Source organism: Schistocerca serialis, chromosome 3 (assembly GCF_023864345.2).
Source record: "Schistocerca serialis cubense isolate TAMUIC-IGC-003099 chromosome 3, iqSchSeri2.2, whole genome shotgun sequence".
In the NCBI taxonomy this organism is placed as follows: Eukaryota; Metazoa; Arthropoda; class Insecta; order Orthoptera; family Acrididae; genus Schistocerca; species Schistocerca serialis.
Window position 1 is genome coordinate 143,308,937 of NC_064640.1, and position 26,732 is coordinate 143,335,668.

The following is a 26,732-nucleotide window of genomic DNA, read 5'->3' on the forward strand; positions in this document are numbered from 1 at the left end:
ACACAAACTACAAGAAAAAAATCAGAAGATTCCAGTGAGGTATCCTCGGCTAAGGGTCGACATATGAAACGTCCCCTTTGAACAATTATACATGACTGTCCTTAAACTGACACACAATATTTTTAGCGCAACGCAATCTGACTTTCAAAAATCCCTACAAAAGAATGGCCCTGACTAACATTAACCTATACCTTTCACAAATCACTTACCTCACAAAATCTTCGTTACTCGAACTACTGCAATACAGCGAGCGCCACTACTGCCAGCTAATTAAAAGATTCAAACTACTGAAGGCACTAACTACTGATAGGCACAGTTAGCAAAAGAAAGATATTGATAGAGAACAAACAATGTATTTACCTTAATATTGTTCAAAAGTCATATTATATATATCAGTTCATGACATCCTGTCTTACAAATGTCCAAACTCCGCCATCTCTCTTCCCACATCCACCACTGCTGGCGGCTCACCTCCAACTGCGCAACGCTACGCGCTGTTAACATCCAGCTGCCCAACACGACAATGGCAGACAAAAATGCAAACTAGCCACAGACTGCACACAGCACAGCCAGTGATTTTCATACAGAGCGCTACGTGGCGTTACCAATAAGAAAACCTAAACAGCCTACTTACACACCTACAGCCATCAAAAAGAAACGCAAAGTATATCTATTTAAAAAAGCTGATATAAATGCTCTTAACACCTCTTGAGGAGACAGTCTTCACTCCTTCCGATCTGATCATGTAAGTGTAGAAAAGTTGTGGAATGTTTTCAAAGAGATAGTATCGACAGCAAATGAGATATATACATCACATAAATTAATAAGTGATGATACTGATCCCTGGGTCAGCTCGTTGTTGCAGAAGCAACGAAAAAAGCTTGCCAAATTTAAAAGAACGCAAAATCCCCGAGATTGGCAAAGTTTTCGAATTATGGCGCGTACTTCAATGCGAGATGCTTTTAATAATTTCCACAACGAAATTCTGTCTCGAAATCTGGCAGAAACCCCAAAGAGATTCTGGTCATACATAAAGCACACCAGTGGCAAGACGTAATCAATACCTTCACTGCGCGATAACAACGGTGAAGTCACTGATGACAGTGCCATTAAAGCAGAGTTATTAAACACGGTTTTCCGAAACTCCTTCACCAAAGAAGGCGAAGTAAATATTCTTGAATTCCAGTCAAGAACAACTGCCAAGATGAGAAACATAGAAGTACATATCCTAGGAGGAACAAAGCAGCTTAAATCACTTAATAAAGGCAATGCCTCCGGTCCAGATTGTATACCAGTCAGGTTCCTCTCAGAGTATGCTGATAAAATAGCTCCATATTTAACAATTATATACAACCACTCGCTCACAGAAAGATCCATGGCGGCGGGTGTGGCCGAGAGGTTCTAGGCATTTCAGTCTGGAACCACGCAACCGCTACGGTCGCAGGTTCAAATCCTGCTTCGGGTATGGATGTGTGTGATGTCCTTAGGTTAGTTAGGTTTAAGTAGTTCTAAGTTCTAGGGGACTGATGACCTCAGATGTTAAGTCGCATAGTGCTCAGAGCCATTGTTTTTGGAAGATCCGTACTTAAAGCCTGGAAGATTGCTCAAGTCACACCAGTACCCAGAAAGGGAAGCAGGAGTAGTCCGCTGAATTACAGGCCTATATCACTAACGTCGATTTGCAGTACGGTTTTGGAACATGTACTGTATTCGAACATTATGAAGTACCTCGAAGGAAACGATTTATTGACACATAGCACTGTTTCAGAAAATATCATTCTTGTGAAACACAACTAACTCTTTATACTCATGAAGTAATAAGTGCTATCGGCAGGGGATGTCAAATTGATTCCACATTTTTAGACTCCAGAAGGCTTTTGACACCGTTCCTCACAAGAGTCTTCTAACCAAACTGTGTGCCTACGGAGTATCGCCTCAGTTGTGCGACAGGATTCGTGATTTCCTGTCAGAAAGGTCACAGATCGTAGTAGACGGAAAGTCATCGAGTGAAACAGAAGTAATATCCGGTGTTCCCCAAAGAAGTGTTATAGACCCTCTATTGTTCCTGATCTATATTAACGACATAGGAGACAATCTGAGTAGCCGTCTTAGATTGTTTACAGATGATGCTGTCATTTACCGTCTTGTAAAGTCATCAGATGATCAAAACGACTTGCAAAATAATTTAGATAAGATACCTGTATGGTGCTAAAAGTGGCAATTGACCCTGAATAAGGAAAAATGGTTCAAATGGCTCTGAGCACTATGGGACTCAACTGCTGTGGTCATAACTGGTTCAAATGGTTCAAATGGTTCTGAGCACTATGCGACTTAACATCTGAGGTCATCAGTCGCCTAGAACGTAGAACTAATTAAACCTAACTAACCTAAGGACATCACACACATCCATGCCCGAGGCAGGATTCGAACCTGAGACCGTAGCGGTCGCTCGGCTCCAGACTGTAGCGCCTTTAACCGCTCGGCCACTCTGGCCGGCTGAATAAGGAAAAGTGTGAAATTATTCACATGAGTACTAAAAGAAATCAGCTAAATTTCGATTACGCGATAAGTCACACAAGCCTGAAGGCTCTAAATTCAAATAAATACTTAGGGATTAAAATTACAAATAACCTAAATTGGAACGATCACATAGATAATATTGTGGGAAGAGCAAACCAAAGACTGCGATTCATTGGCAGAGCACTTAGAAGGTGCAAAGGTCTACTGAAGAGACTGCTTACACCACGCTTGTCCGCCCTATTCTGGAGTAATGCTGTGCTGTGTGGGATCCGCATCAGGTGGGACTGAAGGATGACATCGAAAAAGTACAAAGAAGGGCAGCTCCTTTTGTATTATCACGAAATAGGGGAGATAGTGTCACAGACATGATACGTGAATTGGAGTGACAATCATTAAAACAAAGGCGTTTTTCGTTGCGACGGGATCTTCTCATGAAATTTTAATCACCAGTTTTCTCCTCCGATTGCGAAAACATTCTGTTGGCACCCACCTATATAGGGAGAAAGGATCATCACGATAAAATAATAGAAATCAGGGCTCGCACTGAAAAATTTAAGTGCTCGTTTTTCCCGCATGCCATTCGGGAGTGGAACGGTAGAGAGACAGCTTGAAGGTGGTTCAGTGAACCCTCTGTCAGGCACTTTATTGTGAATAGCAGAGTAATCACGTAGATGTAGATGTAGATGTATTCATGTAGAATGAACTTTGATTCTTATTTTTATTAAAATGTTAATGGTTAAAATGTACCTTTGAGATTTTTAATTAAAATTTCAGTAGATGATATAGATAGGTGTGGTTTGATGGTTCTTATTTATAAAGAAGAAATTTATTAGGTTTGTAAATTTTTAACTGAGAAAATTAGAATTTGGTTTTTCCAATATAGGAAAATTAGTTTTGATGGTTCCTATTTATCAAGAATAAAATTTATTAGATCTGTAAATTTTAAAAATGAGAAAATGAGATATTGTTTTTGTGGGTATAGATAAATTTTTTGGTTGGGAAAAACTGAAATTAGATTCTTGGTTTGCATCCTGGAATTTTTACTCCAAATATCTCTTTATGCCAGAACTCTCGTCAATATACTACTTGCGTAAAGTACCTCTAAACATTGTAAGTTACATCATTTACATAATTTTAGGATAAATTATTTTGAACATGGTGCAAAAGAATTCACAGCGTTCAGATACTTTTGAGCATGGCCAAAAATACTGCAAGTTACACCCTTTACATAACTTTTAGATAAATTATTTTGAATACAGTGTAAAAAAATTCAAAGCATTTGGGCACATTGTCGCAGATAACAGCACGATGATGGTTGTTTCAAAACCCAAAAATAATATTTTTTCTTCTGTCTTTTGATTGATGAACTAGCAAAGTAGTCAAAAGTGGATAGTTGGGTGACCTTGAATAGTAGTTGAACTAGCAGTTGAAAGCACGACAACCCACGTTTCTTAACTATATAACGAGGCAGTGGTGGACAGAGAGAGATACGAAATTTACAGGGGTTTATAAATCATACAAATCTGAGAATATTTTATCGCACACATCGGAGATTAAATTTAAATGACAAAATAGTACAGTATTTACAGAGGCAGATGCCTTCATGGTCGCTCCTATCAGTCACCATGCTGAGTGCCAACCTGGTTTGTATCGACTGTGTGAGTAAGCAATTTTAAGCAAATATCTTTGACTTTCAAGTGAAGGTGTCAGAAATGATGCATATCTTCAAAATAGCTCCCAGAAACTTGCAGTTACATTCCGATTGATTGCCTCATTACAATACTTCAGTTTGTTTGGCTGGTGAGAGGAAAGGTTGGGGAGGAGGAGAGGGAGTCGTGATGACATCATGGGTGATCACTTCATGTGCAAATGATGACCTTCAAGTTCAATGACTGCCGTTAAGGTCATTTTATATCCTGAGTCGCTATTATACACACACTGAGAACTAATATGGAGGTTGCCGACCGTCAGTCTCCCATGAGACGTTAGCAAACGGAACTTGGGAAAGGTAGTGATACAAGATTTACCCTTCACCATACACCGTAAGTTGGCTGGCGGAGTAAAATGTAGACTTCTGTCACACATATGTATGACAGCAAGCTCTTTTTCTCTTTTTGATTTTAAAGGGGGAAGGACAGCAACAATACGTTATCCTCCCTGCCTCACAACCAAACCCTAAATCCGCCCTTGTCTCTTACATCCATAAAAATGGGGGAGGACAGCAACAAGCTGTGACCTCGCCTGCCTCACAACCAAAATCCGCTCTTGTCTCTCTTTCATCCATAGTAATATCCTAGACTCCCCATGTACGGAAATTATTATCTAACCACAATAATTATGTAATAACTATGATTACATGCAACACATTGACAAAAATTGGGTATTTCCGGTCCTTACAACTTATCAACCTCATCTGAATGAGGTATTCGCGCTCTCTCCTACCACACTGATGGGTGGAGAAACTCGCCGTCCTCTGACAATCACCTAACTGTGGACGGACGACATCGAGTCTCACTATTATTGGGGGGGGGGGCATTTCCTATATTTTCTTGTAGCAACTCGAAGTGTTTCTCTGCTAAATTGCGATCTCTGTTGCAATCTCCGCTCCAAATGAGCGTCTCCGTTACTATGGCGACGCCACTTCCCATCTTTATATTCGTCTGTCACGTACTAGCGTATTCTTCTCGGTGCGTGACTTCCGTATTCGCATGGGCGCCTTGGGGAGGCTAACGGCCTCTTGCCTACCAAACGTTATCAACAAATATGCGAGCTCCTTTAATCCACTAGCAGTCGTAACATGTCTATCAGATTCTCTTTCATCGGCTAGGTGCTTGGAATGATCATTACTACTGGAACCCCTGTTCCATCTAATAAATTACCTTTTAGTTCTCACGGCCCACCTATACACATTTCTTTGCCTTCCTTATAATTTACTAAATTACATGCGCCAATAGTGCCCTTTGCACTCTATGCAAGCAAATCTTTAAAAAAATTAGTCACATTTTTTGTGGTCCAGTCCATGAACACATTCTGCTCTGGAATAAATCATTGATGATTATAAAATCGATAATCATTGCATTTAATTGAAGGTTGCTTCCTCCGTCGCTTACCGACACCAGGAACTGTTTTTCCACACGCTCCTTTTTCCCACGAAACGTGGGAATTTCTTTACGGGCATCTCACCTAATTTATTGTCACACCATGCAGGTTTTGAGTAAAATGACATTGAAAGTGTCATCTCTTTGGAACCAGAATACAGACGCACCCTGGTCTTGATTCCCTCCAAGGCTATCTCGATGGGGGGACACTGGCTGTATCCATTCTCAGGTATCTCTGGGTCATCACAATGCTAGTCAATGTCGCCTTGCGCTTCTGATCGCCAGTGCCACACATTCCGTATGTGATAGTTACAAATGAATAGTCTCCTGGGCAATCTTATTGTCTTTGACCACTTACTAATACAGTCTCGAGCATCTGTGTCTTAGCCGTGGCCACTGGTGGCGCGCACACATTACTTTCATACCCTCTCTCTTTACGCGACGCTTGAAGGCGACTGACATAGCGTCCGCGGTCCTGTGTTTCGTTCAGCCTTGCACTCTCTGGCGAGGATCACGACGCCTGTCCCTGTCACGCCTATTTCGTTCATCTCTCCTTCAACCGGTGTTGGGCCAATTCAGCCAATTGAGCTGCATAAATGCTTCCGGCGTCCTCTGTCTAGCCTCCGTGCGCTAGCGTGTATCGTCTTCTGTTTTTCTTGGACCTCAGTGTCGTTCAGCGACTTAAACATATGGAGTAAATGTAACTCCGTCTTGGGCTCAGAAGCGTGCGACAGCAGCTGGTCGATGAAATACCAAAAGCCGTTATTTTGATACTGTTTTATTAGGCAAACAATTTCGACTTACCAGTCGCGTCATCTTTAGGCCTGTCGCATGAATGACACCGAGTACCAATCGTGAATGTACACTGAGGTGACGAAAGCCATAGGATACCTTCTAACATCGTGTCGCACCTCCTTTTGCCCGGCGTATTGTAGCAACTAGACGTGGCGTGGATTCAACACATCGTGGGAAGTCTCTTACAGATATATTGATCCATGCTGCCTCTACAGCCACTCATAATAGCATAAGCGTTGCCGGTGCATGATACTGTGCGCAAACTGAGCTCTCGATTATGTCCCGTCAGTGTTAGATGAGGTTCATGTCGGGCGATCTGGATGGTCAAATCATTCTCTCGAATTGTCCAGAATGTTCTTCAAACCAGACGCAAATAGTTGTGGTCCAGTGACATCGCTCATTATCATCCATAATTGAAGTCCATAAATGGCTACAAATGGTCTCCAAGTAGCCTAACATAAACATTTAGAGCCAATGATCGCTCCAATTGGACCAGAGGATCCAATGTCGTGGTTTTAGCAAAGGCACTCACGTCGGTCGTATAGCTCCCATAGACCATTAAAGCTAGATTTAGCCGCACTGTCCTAACGGATAGGTTCAAATGGTTCAAATGGCTCTAAGCACTATGAGACTTAACATCTATGGTCATTAGTCCCCTAGAACTTAGAACTACTTAAACCTAACTAACCTAAGGACATCACACAACACCCAGTCATCACGAGGCAGAGAAAATCCCTGACCCCGCCGGGAATCGAACCCGGGAACCCGGGCGCGGGAAGCGAGAACGCTACCGCACGACCACGAGCTGCGGACGGATAGGTTCGTTGCACGTCCCACAGTGAGTTATGCGGTTATTTCATGCAGTGTTGCTTGTCTGTCAGACACAACTCTAAGCAAATGCGGCTGCTGGCTGCACGGAGTGGCCGCGTGGTTTGAGGCGCCATGTCACGGATTGCGCGGCTCCTCCCGCAGCAGGTTCGAGTCCTCCCTCGGGCATGGATGTGTGTGTTGTTCTTAACATAGGTTAGTTTAGGTAGTGTGTAAGTCTAGGGAACGATAATCGCAGCAGTTTGATCCACTAGGAAATCACACATATTTGATCATTTTGACGCCGCTGCTCTCGATCGTTAACTGAAGGTCGTCGGCCACTGAGTTATCCATGGTGAGAGGTAATGGCTAAAATTTGGCATTCTCGGCATACTCTTGACATTGTGGATCTCGGAATATTGAATTCCCTAACGATTTCCGAAATGGAATGTCCGATGCGTCTAGCTCCAACTACCAGTCCGTGTTAATCTGTTAATTCCCGTCGACTGCCCATAATCGCGTCGCAAACATTTTCAAATGAATCATCTGAGTACAAATGACAGCTCCGCCAATGAATTCCCCTTTTATACCTTATATACCCGATACTACCGCCATCTGTATTTGTTCTATCACTATCCCATGACTTTTGTCACCTCAGTGTACAAGACAAGGCACCAATATTCTTATCTGGTTCCGTAGATATCCGAACTTCATGAGTATTCGTGCTCTTCACGCATGTGACAACTGACATGTGTGAAGAACACACAAGTTCATGCAGTTCGGATATCTCTGGAACCAGATACAAATATTAGTGACTTGTCTTATTACAAGCTCAAGTGATACTTGGTGTCATTCATGCGACAAGCTGACGAGATCACGCAGGAAATGCCACGGAAACATTCTCCAGACCACAACGCTCCCTCCTCCGGCCTGGAAGTCTTTCAAACGTTTGACGCAGTACACGCCAAGGTCATCTGTCCTTTGGAGCATAAACATGGTTCATATGAAAACGCTACATGTCTCCACTCAGTGGACATATAGCTGTGTTATTAGCGTGTAAATTCCAGTCTTCTGCACCAATGAAAAGCAGTCAGCATTGGCACATTAACCAGGGGGCTGCTGTGGTGACTCATACGTAGCAGTGTTAGCCGAACGGTCGTTGAGGATATACTATTGGTAGTCCCTTGGATCATCTGAACTGTCCGCTGCTCAACAGTTGCACGTCTGTTCGCCCGTACACATCTCCACAGCTGTTGTAGGCCCTTGTCATGTATGACCCATGGTGCGACACGGTTGCCTTGGCGCCAGTTTTCGATAGTGCCATTTTGCCGAGCGCGGTGTACTGGAACCACGCGGCACGCGAACAGTTTACAAACTTAGCCGTTTCGGAAATACTTCCACCTGCGGCCCGAAAGCCAATAATCGTGCCCTTTTCAAAGTCGGATAAATTGCTCCACTTCGCCGCATTATGTAAACGACTGCACTGTGTGTCCACCCCCCACCCTCCCCCTCCACTCTTTCCCCGACACAGTTTGTATATGCTCCACTGCTAGAGCTGCCCCCTGCCGTCTGTGAGTGGTTATTGCACGTTGATGTCGAACATAGGTGGTGGTCACGTTAATGTGACTGGACCATGTATATACGTTATAGCATCTTTGGTAGATGAAGGCAGTTGACTTTAGTTCACAACTGGGCCTTGAGAGAGTATGATTCGTCGACATGAAGTGTCCACAGAAGACTTAAATGTTTGACAATATGTGTTTGTTGCTGACCTTTTGCGTCTGACGGTGTCTAATGGCATAAAAAATTCAACATATCTTATGCTGCAGGACAATTTAGATATTTACATGGGTGTCAGTATGTGTAGTATTGCAATGTATTGATTTGTTTCCTTGTTTTATAGCACTTGATAATGGGATAATGTAGTCCCGAACCATGTTGTGCTAAAAAATCTCTCATTTGACGACAGGTGCATAACATTCTCAGTATTGAAGCAGCTGCGGGTTTCAGCATCCTTTGTAGTGGCAGATAGAACAGTTGGCGAATGGATGGCCTATAAAATTTCTAGTAGTGGAAGCATAAACTAGTTCCTCGTATGTGCGCCATGTAGGAGGCGATTGACCATACTACTCGCTGAGACTGCCTGTTGTACGGCGCTGTCTGATGATGACATTGTGTACCGCAGTTGGCGAATACACAATACACCGTCCCTGGAGGGGAGGGGTGTGTGAAGCTGATGAAGTTGTCTTCGGTAGTTTCTTGCTTTCTAACGAAATAAGTCTCGGGTGAACAGCCTGGTGTGAGTGTACAAAGGACACAATATTTCGGCAATCGACCTTGTTACCATCATCAGGTGTGCTGATGTACACAGCACACCTGATGGTGGAAACAAGGTCTATTGCCGAAATATTGTGTCCTTTGTACACTCACACCAGGCTGTTCACCCGAGATTTATTTCGTCATGAGATACGCCTGGAGAAACTGAAGAACCACTTCTTGCTTCCTCATCCCCAGTGCAAACATGGTGGGTGCACGTATGTTGCTCCCCTGGCAGCCGCCTGTGGCACCGCTAGAAGCTACACGCAAAACATCAGTGAGGGGGTGGTCGGTCAAACGTTGGCCGCGTCCAGGTTCATAGGCTCGTCTGTGGGACGAGGCTAGTGGCCGCTGGTTGGCTACAGCTGGGCCCTGCTGCCGGAGGCTGCCCGACTTTATCTGTGGATCCTCCAGACGATTGGCTGCATCGAAGGCGCGAGTCTGTAAAAGAGAGCAGCTGAGGAGCTCTGCCCATATGTGTATGAGCGCGTTGCAACCCTATTTGATTCCTATGGCGTGTTGAGACACCATGAGAAATTAATATTCTAAACATGACACTATCGAAATGCTGTATTACTTTGCCTGGTAGCCAGAATTTCTTTCTAAACTTTTACAATGTAATGAGTACTGGATTATTAATTTTAAAAAACTGTTGCCTTAACTGTTGTTGATCCTCGAGCTAAGGACGCACAAGTGGCTTTAAAATTGGCATTAGAGTACGTGTTGTCTCCCATGTAGTCTTTCAGCTAGAGATTTTGCCTCATGAGGAGTGGCTCTGCATTGAGAGTGAAATATCACTAAAACATTATTCTTATTATACTGCTGTGGCATATACGACTTGATGATCTGCACAAATCTTTCTGGTAATCCATTGACTTCCAGATGTAGTTTTAAAGGGTGAACTGCCATTTCTTTCGCAAAAACGTTTGAACTCATGAGAAGAAAACTGATTGCCATTGTCAGTAACTATTGCTTTTGGCAATCATTGACTGGAGTAAATCCTTGATAAAGCTTGAATTGTTTACTTGAACGCAATCGATGACATCTGGAGCACAGATGATCATAGATGATCACAGATTAGGAAAAAATGTCAATGATGATGAGCCAGCAGCCACCTAAAAATGGTGCAGCAAAGTCAATATGCAAACGTGACCTGGCTCCCAATGCCTGTGGCCACGGAAATTATCGAGCTGACTGGTACTTTTGGCGTAATTGGCATTTAGACAGCATCACTCTGATACCTTTGTCTATATTTTTCTTATAGCACTGCTCTTAGGCAATGCATTTGGTATGTACTATGCCCCAGTGGCACTGGTGTAGCATTTGAAGTACTTTGGACTTAAGGAGTTTGCAACTAACCAAGTGTGTCTTTCCTAAATCTGAATTCGTCACAAGGACAGCTTTTTAAACAGTGAGAGTATGTCTCATGTGCTAGTATGATTTAATTTCGGGCTATTTATCAACGTTTTAGATCCATAGGCCACTCCATCTGAATGTTCTGTTCAATCCTAGATAAAACTGGAACCTTGGGCACAAGTTTTGCAATCAAATTAGAATTCAGTGGTAAATGTTCAGCAATGTCTCTGTTAACTAAATCTAATGAAAAACATATTCCTGTTGAAGATTCGAGCTTTTCATCTTGCCCTATTGACAGTCATAAAAGCAAAACTGTGTTTGTATGTTGTTCTATGGACCTGATAATTATTCTGTGGTCATAGCTCGACAAAAGTAGCGCCCAATGCTGCAAACGTTGAGATGTTCTGGAAGTAACCGTATTACTTGGTTCAAAGATACCCACCGAATGGCTGTAGTCCATAAATAGAATGAATCTAAGATCGTAATTATACCCACGAAACTTTTTAACATCGAAAATAATTGCAAATGTGCCTTTCGAAATCCGACTGCAATTCCTCTGAGCAATTGACAATGTTTTCACCGGAAAGCTGTAGGCTGGTCAAAACCATGCTTTCAATGCGACAAAACGGCGCTGATTCAGTAATCTGACGTGTCATCTGCAATTCTCTACACTTTAAGTGAGTGATATGTTGCTATACATTTGGCATCGAGCAGAATTTTTTTTTTTTTTCAGTTTGTCGAATGCACGTTAGCATTCACTGTTCGAATTCCATTTTGTGCCTTTGCATAATAATGTGCGAAGAGGTTCACTTATTAAAGCTGCATGTGGAATGATCTTCTTGTAGAAATTTATTTCTCCTAAGATGGCACACAACTACTTGAGGTCTCTGGGAGCCTGAAGGGTTTGGATTGTTTCATTATGTTGTGCGGCGTCAGCCTGATGCCGTGTGCAGACAGAATGTGTCCTCAGTATTATAATTCACGCGGGAAGAATGTGCACTTATCTTTATTACATCCTAAATTTGCCATTTGCAAAATTTTGAAGACAGACACCAAATTATTTAACAACTCGTCTGGAGCTTTTTCTGAGACAGTGATGTTGTCTGTATAGTTCAAAGCGTGAGTAGACTTCCTAATTAATTATTCTAAATATCACTGTAACAAACTCAGAGCACTATCAATTCCAAATGGTAACTTCTTTTATTTATACAGACCGAATGGAGTATTTAGAGCGATGAATCTTTGTGTGTCGCTATCCAAAGATATTTGTAAACAGGCCTCCTTGAGATAAAGTTTTGCAAAGTATAGATCACCCACTAATTTAGACAGCAGTTCTTTTTGTTTCAGAACTGAATAAGAATCAGTGATGGACTGCATATTGACTGTCGCTCTAAAATCTCTACAGATCTCTAGTGTGACATTCAGTTTCTGAACTATCACAGTTGGTGTTGCCCATTAACTACTGATTATGGAGCACATAATACCACTCTCTTTTCAAGGTGATCATGTTCCCTGCAACAGTTTTTGTAATCATTCCGTTGGAACATCAGTATGAATCTGATTCGCTCCGTCCTGAATGATGAAGCCAAGTGTGTTGAATAGATGAAAGTCCCACAAATTTGTTACTATCTGTGAAATGAGAACTATGAATCGGGCCTGTCCGGTAAATTGCTTGCGCGCAACATCTGTAATGAATTGACCTTTGATAGCGATCTGTTGTTCGCAGTAACTAACAAGCGAACACTGAAATTCATTCAATTTCGGTGATCCCAATTTCTTGTACGCCCATAGATTAATTATGGAAATTGACGAGCCTGTGTCAGTTTGAAATTTTAACGGCACTTTCTTAACACAAAGTGTTACCCATAAAGCCTTGTAAGTGACTGAAATTGTTGCATTCACATTACGTATAGATCGTGAGAGTTTATTGATTTGTACGTGTTCGCTTTAATTTTTATTCTGAACCACTTTTGTATGATTTTTTACAATAATATCACTGTTTATTTTGAAAGAAACAGTTTCTTGCGTGTAGTTAACTCGACAGCGTGCATAGGATTTTAATTTAGCATTAGAGAAATCGTTTATGGAATCTGATTATGTCGTGTTCTTGGCATACCATGTGTGAGTGCTAGGGAAAGCGAGGTGTTTATGTTGCAGACTCGTCAGCATCGTCAAAATGTATCGGCTCTGCTGATGCTTGCGTCTGTTCAGACGCCCAAATTAATGGCAGAGTCTTGCAACAACAGATTAACTAAACAGATCTTTCTTTCTTTATTTTACTGTCTAGCAAGTGGATGTTCAGTATATCTTGAATGAGAGACCCTGCACTTGACTTTCAACATTCGTCGTTTCCGCACTCAAATTTACACTCTCTAACTGAGCCGTGTAATTGTGCAATATACTTTCCATAACCCTAATTCAGCACCGAAAAAATTTATGCCTAGCGTCGGCAACACCAATTTGAGCCCCAAAATATGATTCTAATTTATCTTTCATTTCTGAATAGAGCAGAGTCACTGGCGCGACTTCTGGACATAACGTTTTCACTAATTTGAGCACTTCACGACCAGGATTAGCAATAAAGAAAGCTTTACGCTCAGCATCTCGTAATGCTTGATGTATGAGTAAAATGTTGTTCCATTCGAGAGATATAACTGTGCCAAGCTTCAAGCTTCCGGTCGAACGCCGGGAGTGATGGCGGCAGCATCTTAAATAATTTTTGGCAATGTTGCTTCACGCCTTCTAGTTTTGCCAGCATCACCAGAAGCAGCTTTGCATATTTGAGTGCTGTTGTAAACACAACATCATTGGCTGCACAAGTCAGGTTGAGCCATATCTGAAAAATACCAGCCAAAACAGTAAACAAAATTCTCTGAAATCTTCCAGAAAAGGAAACGGGATTGGAAATCCACAGACAGATTTAAAAAATCGGTAATCAATGTAAAGGCCACGCAGTGTGAAAACGTTGCCACATAAATCTGTGAATTCGCTCTCTCAAAATTTTTGTTTGCCAGCTGAATTGTACTAGCTTTAAATCCTGTCTTAAATCCCCTTGAAAATTCATCGACAGTTGTCACAGTTTGTTCTTGTCGCCAGTTTATGTAACGCTGGGATTATTCCTTCTGATTTGATATTGGCAGGTTGAAGGACTTTACCTTGTCACCAACTTATAGTGTGTTCACCAATAACTAAGGTGCCCAGTTTAAAGGTAGCCGGAAACGAACCCCCGGCTACGGAGTTCCGTGGCTGTTGGAAAGTGGCCTATTTGCACGCTTGCCACGGTCACTTCACAGGGAAATACACTGATCAGCCAAAACATTATGACTGCTGCCCACCGCGAAGTTGGATGCTGCCTGGTGGCATTGCGCGCACGTGACGCGACAACAAAAGTATGTAAGCGGAGCAGACACAGATGGGGGATCATCCTAGCGAAGATATGGACTGCAGATGAGGAAATCCATTGAGATAAGTGACTTTCACAAAGGGCAGATTATTACTAAGCAAAACCTGTGAACGAATGTCTCGAAAACGGTGAAGCTAGTCGACTATTCACGTACTACCGTCGTGAGCATCTACAGGAAGAGGTAGAACAGTGAAACTACCATTAGGTGCTAAATGGTTGCACGTCCATGCGTCCCCAGAGAGCCTGGGGCTCAGAGGCTTATCTGCTCTGTGAAGTAGGATAGATGGTGATCTGTGGCATCTCTGCCGAAAGAGCACAATGCTGGAGCACGCACAAGTGTCTCGGAACACGCCGTTCATCGTACATTGTTGAAAATGGAGCTCTGCAGCAGACCACCCCTATGTGTTCTCATGTTGACCCAACGATATCGGAGATTACGACTGCAGTTGGCACGGGACTATCGGGATTCGATCGTAGATCAATGGAAACATGTCGGCTCTTCGGGTCAGTCACACTCTTACTACACTAGGTCGCTGGTCGTCTCTACAAACGCCGTAATTGAGGTGAACGCCGGCTAGAAACGTGTAGCGCGCTACGGACCCAGGCTGGTGGGAATATTATTATGCTATGGAAGACTCACTCCTGCGCTTGCATGGGACCTGTGGTAGTGATCGAAGACACGCTGACAGCTGCGAACAACCTGCATCCCTTCATGCTTGATGTCTTCTCAGATGCATAGTGGTTTCAGAAGCATTATAGTGAACTCACGCTGATGTCTGGGCGACCAAATTCGCCTCATCTAATTCCTATGGAACCCATCTGGGCCGCTATCTGGCGCCATCACCGTGTACGCAAATCAGCGGCCCATTATTTACGCGAATTACATAGTCTGTGCGTAGACATCTAATGCCAGACATCTCCATAAACCTATCACCTATCAGCAAACTGTCGGATCGCTGAAACGCAGAATCAGTGATGCATCTCGTTCCAAAGACGGAGAAAGAAGCTATTAAGCAGTTGGTCGCAGTGTTTTGGGTCGTTATTGTATATCTACAATACAATAGCTACGGCAACACATGAGAAATAAAAATAGTCATTAAAAGCATGTAGCACACATTAAAACATATTCAGCTTTTGCTTGAGGGGCAGGCTTGTCACCGATGTTAATGTTCTGAACCCAGTCTAACCTAACATAGTAGATGATGAATAATTACTCTAGTTGAGGTTAAGTATGGACTGTAGTTCTAGAATTTACAAGTTCAGTCTCTCAATTGCTTGGTTGGCTCTGAGCCTATCGTACTTAACTTCTGAGGTCATCAGTCCCCTAGAACTTAGAACTACTTAAACCTAACTAACCTACGGACATCACAAACATCCATGCCCGAGGCAGGATTCGAACCTGCGACCGTAGCGGTTCTCAGGACACACTCCCTCTGTTCAAAGAGAGGTTGAAATTCAACAGATTAAGGTGAAGATAAATTCGATTATGTGTCGCCTCCTTGAGAGCACAATAGTATGTGCGAGATGTCAAGGCTGGGTGTGAGAAGATGTGCATCACATTATCCAAGAGAATCAGTCTTGTCAAAGAACGCTTGTCCACGCCCTCGACATACCAGATGGTCGCCAGTTGATGTCCCAGAATGATATCAAATGGTTCAAATGGCTCTGAGCACTATGCGACTTAACTTCGGAGGTCATCACTCGCCTAGAACTTAGAACTAATTAAACCTAACTAACCTAAGGACACCACACACATCCATGCCCGAGGCAGGATTCGAACCTGCGACCGTAGCGATCGCTCCGCTCCAGACTGTAGCGCCTAGAACCGCACGGCCTCTCCGGCCGGCCAGAATGATATCACAGGCACCTTTGTGGACCACTACAAACAGTTCTGTGTGGCAGAGGACCGTGACACCACAGCAATGAATGATGTCCTCCACTCGTTGATAGGAACCCTTGATGGGGCTGCTGTGGAGATTCTTCAAATGGTTCAAATGGCGCTGAGCACTATGGGACTCAACTGCTGAGGTCATTAGTCCCCTAGAACTTAGAACTAGTTAAACCTAACTAACCTAAGGACATCACAAACATCCATGCCCGAGGCAGGATTCGAACCTGCGACCGCAGCGGTCTTGCGGTTCCAGACTGCAGCGCCTTTAACCGCACGGCCACTTCGGCCGGCTGTGGAGATTCTCACAGCGTCGATTACGACTGATGATGTCGCTGATGCTCTCCATAAGGGAGAGAGAAACAAATCCCCAGATCCTGACGGCTTCCCGCTGGATTTTTACTGTGCATTCCATGACATCATGGCTTCACACTGGACTGTGATGTATCAGGATCTGATGAACCCTGACCTTCTCCATCCACCTGAATTCGTAGAAGGCCTGCTTATCCCAGTGCCCAAGCCATCTGGGGGTTGGGGAGTTGGATATCATCGGCTGTTGACCATGTTAAACTGTGACTTCATATTTTTACCCGGACTCTTCCTGGGATCAAACGTGCTTTGGTGGCGACAGTAAAATTCAGACAGCACTCAGTGATTATCACGACATTATAGCCCTGGCAGTGCCTACATCTACATCTACATGGTTACTCTGCGATTCACACTTAAGTGCCTGGAAGAGGGTTCATTGAACTATTTTCATACTACTCCTCTACCATTCCACTCTCGAATGGTGGGTGGAAGAACGAACACCTAAATCTTTCCGTTCGAGCTCTGATTTCTCTTATTTTGATGATCATTTCTCCCTACGTAGGTGGGTGTCAACAAAATATTTTCGCATTCGGAAGAGAAAGTTGGTGATTGAAATTTCGTAAATAGATCTCACCTCAAAGAAAACCGCCTTTGTTTCAGTGACTGCCACCCCAACTCGCGTATCATATCAGTGACACTCTCTTCCCTATTGCGTGATAACACGAAACGAGCTGTCCTTCTTTGCACTTTTTCAATGTCCTCCGTCAATCCCACCTGGTAAGGATCCCACACCGCGCAATAATATTCCAAAAGAGGACGGACAAGTGTAATGTAGGCTGTCTCTTTAGTAGGTTTGTCGCATCTTCTAAGTGTTCTGCCAACAAAGCGCAGTCTCTGTTTCGTCTTCCCCACAATATTATCTATGTGGTCTTCCCAATTTAAGTTGCTCGTAATTGTAATTCCTATGTATTTAGTCGAATTAACAGCCCTTAGATTTGTGCGATTTATCGTATACCCAAAATTTATCGGATTTCTTTTAGTACCCATGTGGATGACCTCACACTTTTCTTTGTTTAGTGCCAATTAGCACTTTTCGCACTATACAGAAATTCTCTCTAGATCATTTTGTGATTGGGATTGATCGTCTGATGATTTTATTAGACGGTAAATTAGAACCTGCTGCATATACAGTGCCTTAGTGACAGTGGACTTCGACCACGCCTTTGACGCCTTTGATAGAGTGATTCGCCACTTTCTAGAGAAAGTTCTGTGAGAGATGGTCTTCCCCCACTCATTTGCACACATCATCTTGCAACTCCTCCGAGGGGCCACATCATGAGTGCTAGTCAATGGCAGTGCAGCAGGCCATATTACTATCAGGCAGTTGGTCTGACACAGATGTCCTCTATAGATGCTTTTTCAAGCCATTATCCTTGAACCATTGTTACACGCTTTGCAGAGCCGACTGACTGGGATCACAATGAGCTTTCATCTGTCGTGCATATGCCGATGGCCTGGTGTTCTTGGATCTATTGGGAGATAGAGTGTGAGAGGCACTGGAATGGATCAACCAATATGGGACTGCTATGGGAAGCCATGTGAATCAGACGAAATCTGGTGCTATGTTCGTTGGTAGAGGTCTCCCAGTAGGGAATGTGTTCCCATCGCCATTTAAGGACAAGCTCAAATGTTTGAGGATCACTTTCGTGCATGATATACAGCGAATAGTCTCACTTAGCTATAAATGCCTCCTTCAAATGGTCTGCACAAACGTTTGTTGCAACCTCCTGGGAGCATTAGATATGATAAAATGGGTGGATTTTGTTAACACTCATCTGTCTTCACGACTACCTCATTTGGAACAGGTTTTACCAATGCAAAAGACAATAGCACACAAATTGCATGTGGCATTTGTCTACTTTGTAAGCAAGAGTTTTATCATCAAAGTCCGCTACGACACGATAACTCTTCCTCCTTGAGATGGTGGTCTCGATCTTGTCAACGTACATGCGAGAGCGACTGCAATTTATGTATGTGCAATGGTTAAGTAGTGGACCCACTATCCAACTGGATTAACGGGAAGCTTGATTGATGAACTGGTCCCTCCCTCCCAAGTGGCGCAAGTTGCAGTCTCGCATATTTCTGTCTCCCTCTCACATGTCAGGACCTTTTTCATCGAATACAGTTATGTTTATGCCGATATGCCTTGCACCAGGAACCCTACAGCACGTGATATTTATCGCCTAATGATGAGAGATGTTACCCAGAATGTGGTGGAAAGCCAATATCCTATGGTCGCATGTCCCATGGTCTGACGTCCTGTGCACCGCACCATGTCCTCCTCAAAACAAACGCTTGTACAACCTGGTATCTGGTTGTTAACGGGAAATACATGACACAACTTCGTCTACATGTCATTAACTAGACAGATTCGCCGTTTTGTCCCCAGTTTCTCACACTTGACATGGATAAACATCAGCTGATGTGTGGATCTTCTGCAGAGGTGTGGCAACTAATTCGAAAAATGATTTCCTTTCTTCTATGTACAGTTCCCCATGCCACTGCACCGAACTCACTTCCTTTCCCAGATGAGACCTATTACCCATTTATGAAGGCAATGCGGTGAATTGGATAAAGGACCCATCAATTTCTTACTTGTTTCCTGAAGAAGATAAGAGTTTACTTGTTTTTTGGACACTTCTGCAGGATCGCTTTACCTTTCTCACACACAATTCGAGATACCGTCAGTACTATGCTAACTGTTTGAGTTGTGCTTTATTGGATCCCCCACCCCTCCTACAGCTGGAGTGTCCCCCATGTGAGAAGGTGATTTCATTGTGAGTGTGTAATACCAGAACTCACCTGTCAGAGCAGTGCACCGACAAAATGGAATATTCTCCGATAACACGTGCCCAGAACATGCCTGATTTGCTTGGGATTCTGAGTGCATCTACTCGCAGGCTAGGCGGCGAGCAGATGCTATTTCGCTTCTTTCGCCGGGAGGGCGTTTTTACTTCCATTAATGTTTCTTTTGTTAGAGATGCTAACTGCACATAACTATTTTTCGCCTGGAGGGCGTCCTATTTGATCTTAATTATTTGTTATTTTGGTGATGGTCACACATAATATATTTTTACCCCTATACATTCCTTTCTGTAAAAATAAAAAAATAAAACTAAAGTTTATTGTAGAAAAACCGTTAAGGTGGCCGCTCGCGGAAAAAAATGGGAAGGCGACAAAGAAACTCACCACGTTCCTTTTTATTTTTTAGAAGTCCTTTCCCCAGTTCTCGTCGTTTTTACTCAGGACATTATTTTGTCACATGATTGTAGCCTATCACATGACAGTGGGATCCATTGAACTCCACTTGTTTCTACTAACTGCACAGTGTACAACCATAACTGGTCTTGTTATTTTAATGTGTGGTAGCTTTCCAATGGAGTACACAGACGATGAATACGACGATATGCTTTTGCTTCTGGATGCATCTGATAGTCACGCTGCTGCTGCTGCTACTGTTCTTGCGTATGCTGTTCGGAAGCCTTAAAGGCACCATCCTGATAAGAATGTTTTTCGTCGCCTGGAACAACGCCTAAGGGTAAACCGGTAATCTTTGTTCACAAATAATTGACAGAGGTCATTCGAGGACTAGACGTACTCCACTAACAGATGACACAATTCCTTAAATCGTTCACCAGTCACGTGGCTTAAGTACCCATGATACTGCAAGGCAACCTCAGATATCTCAAAGACTGGTTTTGGACGTGTTGCACGATGAAGAACTACATACATATCACTAAACGTAAGCTCAAAACGAGCGTCCAGAAGACCGCATTTGATGCATTCGGTTTTGTGAACGACTTTTGCACCAAGTCTAAGATAACGAACATTTTACAAATAACGTGATACGGATTGACGAATGTAGCTTCAGTCGTGAAGGTATTTTCAACCTCTGCAACAGCCGTTATTAGTCCCAACACAGCCCACATCTCACACCTGAATGTGGCTTTCAGGCATGCTTTGGCATGAACCTGTGGGCTAAAATCTTGTGAGGAATGCTTTTAGGCTTTTACCAATTTGCCACACAAGTTGAATGTGCCCCTTTATCGTACGTTTCTCTGCAAAAATTTGTCTGACGCGGCAGAAAACGTTCCACTTGGTGTTCACCGACAGCTATAGTTTCAGCGTAGTGGTGCACCGTCCCACTTTGGAATCGATGTGCGTTTCTGTTTAAATGAAACGTTTGCAGGGAAATAGATTAGTCGTGGAGATCTAATGTTTCTGGCTTCCACGTTCCCCAGACCCAATAGATTTTTATTTGTGGGACAGTTAAAGGAAAAAGTTTATAATACTCCACCCATGGATGTACATATCCTAATAGGTCGTGTGCATGACGCTTCGGCAATACTGCATGCAGGTGTGTTGTGTAGGGTCCAGTGACGTATCATACAGCGAGTGGCGAAGTGTTTGCAGATCTGAGGTAGTCGCTTTGAACATCTTCTCCAAAACGAACGTTGGTCGTACGTGTATGTACCGGCTCTGTGAAGATAAGCCTGGACGTCAAATGTACATACTCGATTAATTGTGCATAGCATAATGTGCAATCTAATGTATCCTACCTATTGTGTTTTTTTGTATCTCACAGGATACAGGCGATGTTACTGCATCCACTGTTATTTTTTGTTGGCTTTATTTGTGTCATGGACCAAACAAAGTGGTCATTTACGACTATAAGAAGTTCATGCTATGTCTTAAATGTTTAAGTAAAGCTAACAGTGACATAAATACACAAGGTAACGCATTGTGGAGGGGTATATTGGATACAATTTGACGCTTTAACTGAAAAAAGAAGTTTGGTGCGAACGCAGTTGGGACATCAGCGAGTCTGCATATCTGTTCCCCACGGAATTGCCTAGTCGCACTGAGCTAAAGGGACAGCTCCAGCACAACGCAGAATTCATGCCACCTGTTCTTAGCCACGCCGCATGTAGCTACATAGTTGCCACAGCATCGTTTTGTAAGACACATTCCTATTAAACCTATTGGCAGGACCAGGTTTTGCTGGATACTCTTTAGTCTTGAGTTGGAATGAGGAATCATATGCCGACAACCAAGCGCAGCTTTTTTCTTCACTCTGCATATTTCAATTAGATACGTACATGCCATCGTCCGTTGCGTTTTTTAGAAATATTGAGCCACTATTCCAGTACTCGACACTGCCCAGCACCCAGGGTTGGAGCTCTGTCAGTGGCCGTTATATCAGAGAGAGCCAGATCCATGATGATGAGATGCTTTGCTCTCATGTAGATGATGTGGATTTGGTGATGGAATTCTCAGCTGTTAGTTCACAGTGCCGGGTTCCGATTATAGATAACCAAATACAAGAGTGGTAATCCGTTTGCTGCAATAATAATCTATTTTTGCATACAGTGCTTACCAAATGTGTTTGTTTCCAGGTGTGCTCGGTAAGGAGTTGACCGTGGCAGAATGGGTTAACGTCACAGACGCCGACACTGAATGTAATGAGATGGCTGATATTTTTCCATCCCACGCTGTGACGTCAATCTCGAATATGAGTTCACAGCAATAGACGCCACTTATAGATGACTGAATACATAAGCAGTAATTGACATATCTACAATTACTTACGTTCACATACTGTTGGGTCCGCCAAAGGTGGAGCACGAGGAATGCCCAGGAATCGAATGAAAATAAAGTTTATTATACTGAAGCGCCAAAGAAACTGATATAGCCATTCGTATTCAAAAACAGAGATATGTAAACTGCCAGAATACGGCGCTGCAGTCGGCAATGTCTATATAAGACAAGCGTCTGGCGCAGTTCAAATCACTGTCCAAATGTGTGTGAAATCCTAAGGGACCAAACTGCTGAGGTCATCGGTCCCTAGCCTTACACACTACTTAAACTAACTTACGGTGAGAACAACACACACACCCATGCCCGAGGGAGGACTCGAACCTCCGGTGTGAAGGGCCGCGCAATCCGTGACATTGCGCCTCAAACCACGCGGCCACTCTGCGCGGCCTGGCGCAGTTGTTAGATCGGTTACTGCCGCTGCAATAGCAGGTTATCAAGAGTTAAGTGAGTTTGAACGTGTATTATACTCGGTGTACGAGCGATGGGACACAACATCTCCGAGGTAGCGATGAAGTGAGGATTTTCCCTTATGATCATTTCACGACTGTACCGTGAATATCACGAATCCGATAAAAAACAAATCTCCGACATCGCTGAGGCCGGAAAAAGATTCTGCACGAATTGGACCAACAACGACTGAAGAGAATCGTTCAAAATAGCAGAAGTGCAACCCCTCCACAAATTCCTGCAGATTTCAATGCTGGACCATCAACAAGTGTCAGCGTACGAACCATTCAACATAACATCACCGATATGGGCTTTCGGAGCTGAAGGCCCACTTGTGTACCCTTGATGACTGCATGACACAAAGCTTTACCCCTCGCCTGGGCCCGTCAACACCGACATTGGACTGTTGACTGTAAACATGTTGCCTGATCGGACGAGTATCGTTTCATATTGTATCGAGTGGATGGATGTGTTCGGGTATGGAGAGAACCTCATGAATACATGGACCCTGCATGTCAGCAGGGGACTGTTCAAGCTGGTGGAGGCTATGTGATGGTCTGGAGTCATGTGCATTTGGAGTGATATGTGACCCCTTATAGCCTAGATACGACTCTGACAGATGACATGTATGTAAGCATCCTGTCTGATCATCTTCATCCATTCATGCCCATTGTGCATTCCGACGGACTTGGACAATTCCAGCAGGACAATGCGACATCCCACACGTCCACAATTGCTACAGAGTGGCTCCAGGAATACTCTTCTGAGTTCGATCACTTCCGCTTGCCACCAAACTCTCCAAACATTAACATTATTGAGCATATCTGGGATGCCTTGCTAAGTGCTGTTCAGAAGAGATCTCCTACTCCTCGTATTTATAGACAGCCCTGACCTCTGCTAACAACTTTGTCAGGCATGAAGACTGCGTAAATATGCTCCAAGGTTCGGCTAGCTGTATGGGCAATTGCTCCATCCAGGTGAAAGTAACTGTAGGTCTTTTCCTCCTCCGTTAATCCTGCCACGAATTCACGTCCACTTGTGTCCACTCATCTGGGCCACTTTTATTTACCCCACCATGTATATGAAGTCTGAAGACCTGAAAATGTTACAGTACATTGCAATCCCAAAAATCCAATATCCATATACTAAGCATGACACTACTAAGGTTCAGAAGGACTTGCAAAAGTTAAAGTTCCGAGAGGACAAGTAAAAGCTAAAGTTTTTTGTCCTGCCAATGAAAAACAGAGACAAATGTTACAAAGTCCAGTTGCTGGTCATAGTGCTGAAGATCATGCCTCTTCTGAGTAGAGGTCATGAATGGTGTAGGTTTACAGCTGGTAAGTACTGGGGGTGAAGATCAACGTGGACCACGGTGTCAAAGTAGTAGCAGCTCCAGAGTGAGATTCTGATTGTGAAAATGCTTCTGCATTCAGTGCCTGGCCCAGGAAACTCATTCGAAGTGAACTACTTGAGCTTAGCCTGGGCACCAGCCTAAATACTACCTGGGTACCAGGACACTGCAAGTACTATTTTCCATCACGTGACCCACAGAGGAGAAAAGGTCCATGGAGTCAGTGACATCTGGCTGCACTGAGTTACCACATGGCGACTGCGCAGAATGCTGCCATCCTTTGTCTCTAATCTGAAGAGCTGTCCCCTGCAAGGTCCGTTTCTGCATTTTCTCTGCTGTTGGTTGCTGGCTGAGAAGGTGCAAGGCCTCAACACAGCATTTCTCCCCCACCCCCTCCCCCATCGCCCTGAAGGGGAGGAGAGGTGGTTGCACATCTCAATGTCCCTGGAAGGGGCTGGGTCCTAGCTGGCGGTTTGGGGAGGTTGGGGGGGGGGAGGAGTTGAGGTCTGCCTCCATTGGCCCTGATTTTGCATATGGAGCAGCTGCGAACCGTTCCAGGGTGCTGGCCAAAGGCTGGAGCTGAGATAGATCGGCAGTGTATGGGATCGGCATTGTGGAGGACTCCACCTCTGGAAAAAAAGATGACTATTGAACTCAGAAAGAGGACCACAGTGATGCCTCAGTTCGCTAAGGCGCTTACAGTGATGGCGCTGCCCTGATGATTGAAAACGACCACAGGAATCGAATGCTGTCGGCTTTTAGTAAAGACAAGGGTCCACACAGGATCTTGGAGAGAGAGACAGCGGCAGCCAGACTGCTGAGAGGAAGTGATGGTGGGACTGGTATTACATAATAGCGCCCAACATGGTCAATCACAGAGCTTTTCTGCAGGTGTTGACCTGTCCTGAGTGTGGAACGATAAGAAGCCAAAAGGAGTATAAGGGCCTCATCCAAAGTTTGATGGTGATGGAGCCTTAACAGCTGGGATTTAAAGGTACAAAGTATTCCGCTAGACCATTTGAAAGAGGGTGGAAGGGCACAGTATGTATCAGCATTATTCCATTTGCTTCACAGAAAGCAGAGCTTCTGAGGAAACAAACTGGGGATGTTTATCAAGACAATAATTTCTGGGAGCCCTTCAACTGAAAAAATGTGGGCCACAGGGTTTGAATAGTCTGCTCTCTAGATGCAGTAGACATGTTTGAGATGTAGGGAAAGACACTCCTAGCGTATATGGCGATTAACCAGGAGCACTCCCAGGTAAATGCTGGGATGGTTCCTTTGAAAGGGCATGGCCGACTTCTTCCCCTGTCATTCCCTAATCCAACGAGACTGATGACCTCACTGTTTGGTCTCTTCCCCCAAACAACCCAATCCCAAATCCCACACCGCACCAAAAGACATGTTGGTGGGCCAGGCACTTGTTGAGCACAGCACCCCAGTGGCCGACACACGAGACAGACAATAAATGCTGCTGGGGGGCTACCAGGATGATGACCATGGTATGGCTGTGTTACCCTGGAGCAGGAGCACATCATTAAGGGTGAAGAGTTCATCCTGGCAATACATAAACCTCTGGATGTCATACCTGTTTGCAGTCCAGCAGCCAACCATGTTCCACCATGCAGAGTAACTCATAGAGCACTGAGTCCTTGGTACTGTGGTAGATGACAAGTTTGGCGCCCATGTCACTCTTTAGGCCAAATATTATGGTTATGACTCCTTTTTCTATCTGACTGTAGTTACTCTGTGCAGTGGAGGGACTCCTAGACGCAAATGCAGTTGGTCGTTCCACCTCATCAATCACATGTGAAAGGCCTGCATCAACACATAGTCTGATGCATCAGCTGCCAAGTTTAGGGACTTGGTGGGGTCATATGCCCTTAAGACATATGGGGTGGAGGAGGGCCTGTTCCAAGTCCCTGAAGACTTTATCGTGTGCTGAGGTCCACTACAGGCAAACATCTTTGCATAAGAGGTGGTGTAATGGTTCTTCAGGTGCTGCTGCCAGTGGATTTAAGGAAATAATTGAGTTGTCTCAACACTGATGTCAGCTGGATGGTGTTGGTGGGGGTTAGAAGTTTTTGGACCGCCTCAATATACCGCAGGGTAGGGAAAATGCCTGATGCACAATTTTGCATGCCCCAAGTATTCCACTTGGTGAACAAAAAAAACAGCATTTGTTTTTATTGCATTTGAGGTTGGTCTGTTGGGGGACTGTGAACAGTGCTTGTAGGTTGTTAGCCAAGTCCTGTCTGTCCTTGTCTGTGACAAGAATGTTGTCTAAATAGTTTGCCATACCTGCCACACTGCAGGTAACATGCTCGAGGTAGCACAGAAAATGGAAGTCTATTATACTGAAACACTCCAAATGGAGTACTGATCACCAAGAAGTGCAAGAAACCTGCCAAATTGAAGCTGGAGATATGCGTTACGGAGGTAAATCTTGGCAAATACTTTTCCACCTGTGAGGCAGGTTATTATGTCCTCTACCTTGGGAACAGGATAAGTGACTGTGACAGATTGGGCATTAGTGGTTGTCTTGAAGTCCCTGTAAATGTGCAATGTGCCGATTGGTTTTTCTATGGTGATGGTTGGGGTGGACCATTGACTGCTGGGAATAGAGGTGAGAATACTCTCTTCTTGCAACCACGTTAGTTCCAGCCAAGGTTTATCTCAGAGTGTGAAGGGAACATTTATGGCTCTGAAGAACTTTGGTGTCACTGCTGGGAGAAGAGCCACATGTGCTTCAAAAACTTTGACACATGAGGAGTGTTGTACGAA